Source organism: Rattus rattus, chromosome 3, assembly GCF_011064425.1.
Source record: "Rattus rattus isolate New Zealand chromosome 3, Rrattus_CSIRO_v1, whole genome shotgun sequence".
In the NCBI taxonomy this organism is placed as follows: Eukaryota; Metazoa; Chordata; class Mammalia; order Rodentia; family Muridae; genus Rattus; species Rattus rattus.
The window spans coordinates 222228583-222237219 of NC_046156.1; the positions used below are offsets into that span (position 1 = coordinate 222228583).

The window sequence follows — 8637 nt, forward strand, 5'->3', positions numbered from 1 at the left end:
ACCCTGAATGTATTTCTTTTGCCCCATGTTTAAAAGGGCCCAAAGTTCTGCCTTGGCCTCCCCTTTCCCAAGACTGTGTTTTAAATCACTACTCACCAAAGTTTTATTCCTTGCTTCTCCCCCTTTGCTAATTGACTAGTTCTTTAAAAAAAAAAAAAAAAGTAAGAACAGCTTCCTCTTCCCCCTAACCCCCCCCCCACACACACACGTATAGGAAGATTGCTTTTCCTGCAGAGCCATCCATAAAGTCTTTGTATTGATGCTATGGGTCAGATCTAAATGTGTGCGTCCCTATTGGTCACCTCAGTTGGGGTTGAGACCTCTATGTACACAGCTGTATCATACCCGATACAGCTTTCGACTTTTTTTTCCTAGTAGCATTCCTTGAAATGCAGAACTTAAAGGCAGCCACACTTAAAGGTGTACTCTTGCTCCAGCCCTTAGGACCACAGAAGACAGCTTCATAAGATGGAGAAATCAAAGTTTACTTTCTAAGGCAATCATAAAGTCCTGCATTCAGGGTTGGAGGCACAGGGCCCATCCACTTCTCTCCCAGTAGATAACTAGCAACTCCATGCAGTCAGACCCAAATACCATGTAGGTTTTACCATCCTCATGGCCAACAGTGGTGGGCAGCTCAACGGCTCCATATTTGCAGGCTGCCTCAGTAGCCTCCCTGAGCTTGTTCTTCACCGGTTCTGGGGGGATCTTCTCTAGAAAATGTTGGGCCTGTGCTGTGGACATTCCAGCCCTCTCTGCAGCAGCCAGAATGTTCTGGGACTCTGTGATATCTTCATCTTGAGACCAAACACACAACCATAGCTCTCTGGACACCTTCTCCAGCAACTCTGGTTGCTCCATGCTCACAGCGGTGAGGAAGAGCATGGCATTTATACTTCCTTTCTTAACACTCTCACCAAAGAAATCCTTGAGTATGCTGATGGGAACCTGAAAGAGCTTCTTCAAGAGAGGAATCTCTTTGAATATATACTGGCCTTTGCAGGGAACCATAGCTGGTGGTTGGTTTCCTCTGTCTTTCATAATTCCAGCAATTAAAGCAGGCCACAACTTCGGCTTGATATTCTAGAGGTGTTGGTATCTGCATAGGATTTCAAAACCCAGCCAGGTGTAAGGGGGCAGCACATCATAGAACAGTTCCAGGGCAAGTGGTACCCACCCTATATTGTAGTGGAGAGAGAAAGCGAACATTACTTTCTTTCGTGTACCCTATATCCTGTACTGTATTTCAAAGACAACCATTATCCCTGGTTGGCAGGTGGCTGTCATCTTTTTCCTTAATTTCATTTATTTGCTGCCCTGCTTAAAAGCTCTTTCTTCTCTGTGGTCTGAGCCCCACCCACCACTGGATGCATTCTGCTGTCTGCTCTAATGTGGTTTTCATCACTCTGAGAGTTCCGTCAGCTTTTGTTTCCTTCAGCACTCTTTTACTTACTTTATCTTTATTTTTCTTTATTTGTTTTCTATTGTTTTAAATCCATTTAACCTATTAACAATTTAGAGCCTAACTTTAACAATACAAAACAAAAGGCACTCAAAAACTAAGTAAAATACAATGTACAGGGGACTGGAGAGATGGCTCAGTGGTTGCTCTTCTGGAGGACCTGGATTCAATTTTCTGGACCCACATGGCAGCTCACACTGTAACTCCAGTTCCAGGGGATCTGACCCTTCACACAGACATGCATGCAGGCAAAATACCATGCACATAAAATAAAAGTAAAATAAGATAGTTGATAGATAGATAGACAGACAGACAGACAGACATAGTAGAGAACAAATAAAAAATTCAATGTACAAACCCAGGTGTTCTAGCATTTCCATTCAAAACTATTTTTAAATCCCTGCTGTATTCTGGTAGGATAAGGTGATCATTACAGAGGTGAACAGAGCCACACCCTATGGCTGTGTCCTTGGTCTGGTAGAAAACATTTTACCTCGGTAATTACCTGAAAGTGCAGAATGTGGCACAAAGACAGAGGGCTTAAGTTATTTCCTTTTTTGAGAGTGTAGACAAATGTGTTATATATTTGTTCTCTGTAGTTCTTTTAAAGAAACTCTAGTTTTCTGGAACAATCTTTCTTTCCTAAGAGTTTATTGGGCTTGCAAGGTAGCTTGATCATTATAGCTGTGTCGGTGCCCCATGCCCGCACCGACACGCCGAGAATCGGGCAAAAGCCTTCGGGATTAAAGAAACACACACACACAGGTTATTTGTGTCAAACAAGAAGAGGAAGAGAGACTCCTGTAGCTTTATCCAAGGGCACAGGAATGATTCCAGGGACCCGAACCACGAAAGCTGAATCTTATAGCATACAGGGATATAACTCCCCCTTTTTATTTATTAAGATAAAACATTTAAACAACGAAAAACAAAAACCACAGACATAAACTGACAGACATGGACAGCTTGGTGCACCAAGGACAGATAATACACATCATTTCTCCAATAGGAGCCAGCAGAGAGGCAGGACGTCTCCTGCCTTCCTTCTGTTCCTAGGAGAGCTCTGAAAGTTTTCCTCTTTCTCCAAAGCATCTGTGGAGAGTCCAGAAGGACTGTTTATCTTAAACCCATTCATTCTCTCTCATATCTAGGGCATAAACTATCTCTAGACAGGGTCCAAAGACTAAAACATAACTCTAAAAGAACACATACGCAAAACCACTTTACCATTATCTTGTCCCTTTCTTATTACAAGTTTTACTCACGCTAGCCCAAGTCATTGAGGCCTTTTCTAGCCCATCTTACCCCAATACGTCCCTGTTTCTGCGCTTCCAAGGACGTTCCATCAGGAGACCTTGTCTTTCCCGATCTCGGATCACTGGATTCAAAGTTCAAATCTCAATGGGACCTCCATAGCTGGATACTGACAAGCCTGATGTCCCAAGTTCAAGGCCTATGGTGGCCACACAAGTACTGGGACACACGTGTGCCACTTCCCCAATAAATAAATATAATAAAAAATTTAATAGTTTATCCTTCATATGTTTAACTACAGAGTTTCTTCAGTGTTGATGTTTTGGGGCCCTGTCTTTGTTTGCAGTTGATGTTTGTAACTACATGTGAAGTATTGCTGATTGCAGAGATTCTCTCCTGGCTCCCTGGGTTGAGACACTGTGGCGATGAGTCAGTGGTCAGTGGTGCAAACCAGACTGCAGTCTGCAGATTGGCTCTCACTGCTCACACTCTGACCCTGCAGATGAGCGGGCTACCCAGGCATGCCTTCAGACAGGAAGGATCATGATGGATGCACCAGCTCTACATCTTCTGTTCTTGTTGTTTTTTGTTTTGTTTACTTGTGGCTTAAATCTGCCCAGCTGCTGCAAAGCTGTCTGCCATTGCACTTTTTTACTCAATTAACCTTCAAAGAAAATAAACAGCTTGCCCAGTAACTTCCTGCCATCTGTCTGACCATCCTTTCTTTCTGTGCAAAACAGAACCAGGCCCCAGAGGAGGCTCTGCATTCCTGCTGTGTCCTGTCTGCATCCTTGGTCCCTATATTACCGAGGAGCATCCCTGGTCCTCTCATTACCGGTCAGAGAGGAGTATGGAGGGAGATCTTAGCTCTCATGCCCTCTCCTATCGGTATGCATGTTCACCATATGGGACAGATTATGTGATTTGACATTTAGCAGCTCTCTGGTTTTCTTGTACATGGACTTTTTAAATCAAAATTTCAAGCTTTAAGAAGTAATTTTGGGTGCCAAGGTTGTAGCTCAATTGGAAGCATTTGTGTAGCCAAGCATTTGTGAAACCCTGAGTTTGTCCACAGTACTACATGTACCGGAATGAAGCACGCCTATGATCCAGGCATTCAGAAAGCACAAGCAAGAAAATTGGCAGTTTAAGGACGTCTTTGACCACATAGCAACTTTGAGGCCAGCCTGAGCTATAGCATAATTTTCTAGGTTCTCCAGCTCACAAAACTCCTAAATTATGAGAAATTATCTTCACTCCAAAGTATTTATGAAGGAGAGAATAGATGCAGAACACTACAGGGGAAAATGCTTCTAAAGATATAAAAACGAGTAAGGCTTACGACCTACATTCAAAGAACACATGGTAACATTGTCGGTAAGGATTAAAATGTACAAGTCACTACAATAAGATCTATGGTCTGCTACAATCTAACAGAGAGAGTGGAGATGGTCGCCCATACTCCTCGCCAGTGGCTGCCATTGTTTCCTGATGACAGTCACCGTGGCTGGGATGAGCTAGACGGTTGGAGCAAGTTTACTTTGTATTTCATTCCCTGATGCCTAGAAATGTTGAGCCCTTTTTCAAATAAGTATTTTGTATTTCTTCTTTTGGCAACTGTGCTCACTTCTTTAGTCCACTTATTGATTGGGTGATTTGGTGGTTTGGTTTAATTCTTTAGAGCTCTACATAGACTCTAAATATTAATCTCTTCTCAGAAGTAGAGCTGGAAAGAATTTTTTCTTTCATGCTGAAGGTTGTCTCTGCTGTTGGTTTCCTTTGTACACAGAAGCTTTTGATTTCACTCATCAGTTCATGGGATTCTTTCCTGTACTGTTGAAAAGTCCTTGCCTCTGCCTGTATTTCACTTGTGTTTTCTTCTAGCACTTTTAGAATTTCAAGTCTTACATTAAGGTTTTTTGATCCATTTTGAATTGATTTTTGTGCAAAGTTAGAAATATGGATCTGGTTTCATTATTTTAATCTGCGGCTAGTCACTTTCCAGCACCATTTGTAAAAGAGCCTGTTATTCTTCCAATCAGTTTTTGACACCTTTGTCAAAGATTAGGTAGCTGTAACTTTGTAACTTGGATGGGTTGGCCTGTGGGTCCTATACTCTGTTCCACTGATCTATGTGTCTGTTTTATATCAGTTTACAGTAGATATTTTTAAATGTTCATGTCCTTTCTTGTTTGTGTAACATGGTCCACCCCTTAATTTTCATGTTCTTTTATGAATTGTTTAATATATGAGTTCTTGAAAATGGAGTGTTCTTCTGTATTATGTTACATAAGTGTATAACACCTACTTGTCATATTGCTCTGTAAGCCTCTGTCTGAGGACTCAAGTGACATTACTGTCAAAGTGTTCTTTTGGCTATGAGGTGCAAATCAGTGTAAGAAAATACACTGATAATAGTATAATAAAAGATAATAGTATAATAAAAGATAATCACCATGTCAGCACAATCATTTGTGTGCCCCTCTTCACAAAGAAACACAGTCCTACTGTGGCTGCTGACACCCTCAAGTAGATTTTAGCTGTGTTTCATCCTGGAGTTTGCAGAACTGAACCAGTCTGCTGTGAATTCTAAGGATCTTCCCGAGGCTGGCATGGAACTTTGCCGGGTTTTCTGTAGAGGTGTAACATGATACACATGAAAAGAAACTAGGTCAGAATCTTCTGGAGCTGCCTCACTCCCCAGCTAAAGGTCATTCTTAATCCTTCCACAGTTCCCAGAACTCTGTGTGCAGTAGGGTTTTTTGTTTGTTTGTTTGTTTGTTTTAACTTTATTTTTTTATGTTCCAGAAAGGAAATGGCTTCTATAAAGCAAAGCAGAGTACACATTCTTTATGAGAGCAAAGAACCCTAAATGTTTCAGAGTTCCATTGACAACATTATAAAGATAAGTTCTAATAAAATTTGATGATGCTATTTTTCCCATGGTCAAACTGGGAAATTGTATCTCTGTGAAGTGCCATTACTGGGCTTTAATCATGAACCTCAGTGAAAGGAGTAGAAGTAAGTCCAGGATCAGGCTCAGCATGTGTGCTGTGGTTTGCCCTGGAGTTATCTGTGTTTTGATGCTAATTCCACTGCCCCAAGGACTGCTGCCTAGTCAGTACTCAGGACTCAGGTGACTTCACCAGAGCCTTCTCTCCATTTCATTTGTAAAATACAGGTGAGGGCTGGTACAGGATAGAACAAGGCCTGTCACTGGAGGAGAAGGAAGTGGGCAGGAGAAAAAGTTTAAGAGAAGAGGAGGAGAGAGGAGGAGGTGGGGCAGAGAAGCTGCAGAAGACAACATGGAGGCTGACATTAAGATTCCACTCTGGCGGGGAGGAAGGGGGACTGGAGAGATGGCTCAGTGGTTAAGAGCATTAACTGCTCATCCACAATTCCCAGCAACCACATGGTGGCTCACGACCATCTGTAATGGGATCTGATACCCTCTTCTGAAATGTTTGAAGACAGTGATGTTGTACTCATCTATATAAAATAAATAAATAAATCTTAAAAAAAAAATTTCCACTCTGTGTATTTACAAGATGTTATGAATGTTTTTAAGGGATGGATGTGTATAGGGCTTTGTATGTTTAGGTGGGCAATTATATCTTATCAATTGAATCAGAGATTATTGTGTTGTGTGTCCTTTCTTGTGGCAATTTGAGTTGGGAGAGTGTGTGGCAGCAGAGACTCTGGGCCACCACAGAATTGGAATGTGTGCTTCTGGCAAGATATCTACCAGATATCTTGGGGCACTGCGGTGCTAGACTTAGAGCAGGTAAAAAGTCTGTTTTATTTTTTATAATTTTACAACAACACATGTAAGTGAGTTTCCATCCTGCATAGAATGAATGAACACATACTGCTCCTAAGAAGTGGAGGTGACAAAAGAAAGTGGGAGGAAGCGCTCGCTCCTGTGAAGCACATGGCACTGAGGAGACAAGCTGTCAGCTGCAGGAGGTCACGAAACCCATTGTCTGGAGCCAGTGGTCAACCGCACACAATGCTAAGGGTTTCCTTTGTCAGGACTACATCTTCTTTTCCAGTACAGAGATGGGGTTCTTTTAAAACTAGACTTCTTGTTATCTGGATATGCTTTCATCTCCACATCTCCTAAATCTTATGTTCCCTTCTTGCTGCATACCTGTCCCCTTGTGTAGTTTTGACTCAACCTATACCCAAAGCCTTGTAAACTCAGATATGTATGTGAAAATGTTGCCTTCATGACTCAGAGATGAGCAAGGAAGCATGAATACCCTGGTAGAAAGCCTTCCACTCATAACCTTTTCATTCACTGTCCATAAGTAATGTTTGCGGCAACTAATAGCATGCTCACAAACAGGAGGAACCACAAAGTGTGTGCATACATATTTTACATAATACATACCTATCCTTGCACATTAAAATCTGCTAATGATGATATAACTTCCTGACACAGTTAGATGTTCAGGTTGGTCTCATGTGCTTTGTATTCAGATGCTGAATTTTGTGCCCCCAAATCAGGTTTCAATCTGAGCACAGGCATTGTATTGACCAATATGCTGTACAGAATGCTGTACAATCATCTCTGACAGTGAGGAGAAGAGAGAAAAGCAAGACTTTGGATCCAGTAGGGGCTCTCAGGTAGGAACCATGAGGAGGACAGAGGAGGGGCAAGAAGAAAGTCACTATGAGGCAAGATGGACCATAATCCCTTAGGACACACATCCGAAAGAGCAAGGCTCAGTTGGCAAGTGACAGGGCATTTATCTGCGTATACTAAGGTTATAGTAATCTCGAAACCTGCCCAGTTTAGACTTGCAGCTTGTTAATAAATTCTGACATTTCTTTGTTCTGGCAAAGAGTGGGGCAGAAACACCTTCCCCCATAAAATTACCTATTAGACACATTTTTAAAAAACATTGATAACAATCTCTCCCAAAAATTATTCCAAAATTAAATCTGTCCCTAAATAGGTTATGGCATGCGATTTCCAAGAGCCATTAAATCCTTTTGCTTTCATGGTGGATAGAAATTGCCAAATGTGAAAATCGGTTTAACCTTTGCCTCCACAGAGTAAAGCCATTACTCTATGGGGGGGAAAAGAGATTAAAGTAGATTTGCTTATTTATTTTGACAATGTCTCAGTCTTTTGCTTGAGCTAGCCTTGAACATGTCCATCACACCTAGGCCTCATTACCAGTATGAGCCACCTCAATTGCATTTTTAATTTTTGTATTTCTATCATGTGATGGCTCCTTGCTGGTAAGGTACTTCTCATCAAGCCCACACTCTGCCCAGGTCAAGGACTTGGGGCTGAAGTTATGCACATGTCTTTGCAGGCTGGGTTCGTTCCTGAATCCATTCATTCCTGCTCTTTTCCCCATTCTACTGCCACTGATGATAGAGGTCTCAGCTGACATTTATCTGCTATTGGTCCATTTTTGTGCCAACCTTCTTTTAAAGTGTCTTTTAAAAAGCCTGGATGCCCTCAAAGTCAAGATGGCTCTGAAAAGCATCTCACATTTTTCCCATCTATGAATGGATATTTGGTCATCTAGGAAAGCCATCAGTGCAAATACAGTGCACGTTCACTGTAAGACGCCAGTCTGACCTCGCCCGTGCTTACTATTAAAGTGCACACTACAAGAAGCTGCCCTGTGAGGACAACCTGTAAAATGTATGATCAGCCCAGTGATTTCCCAGTCACTGTCCACTCTGTTTTATGAGACAGTGTCTCTCTTTAGCCTAGAAGTCTCCAGGTAGGCTATCTAGCCAGCAGGTGTCAGGAACCTCTCTGTCTCCGTATTCCTTATAATGGCATTACAAGTGTGTGCCACGAGGCCTGATTTTTACTTGGGTTTCAGGGATTAAACTCATGCTTACATAGCAAACGCATTATTAAATGACCTACCCTACCCCCAACCACCACCACC

The 8637-nt window shown here is 42.0% G+C and overlaps 1 pseudogene; it reads right to left on the reverse strand.

Annotated features, from left to right (window-relative positions):
- Positions 1–459: 459 nt before the first annotated feature.
- On the reverse strand, positions 460–8088 carry LOC116896095 (annotated as a pseudogene).
- Between the last annotated feature and the right edge of the window lie 549 nt (positions 8089–8637).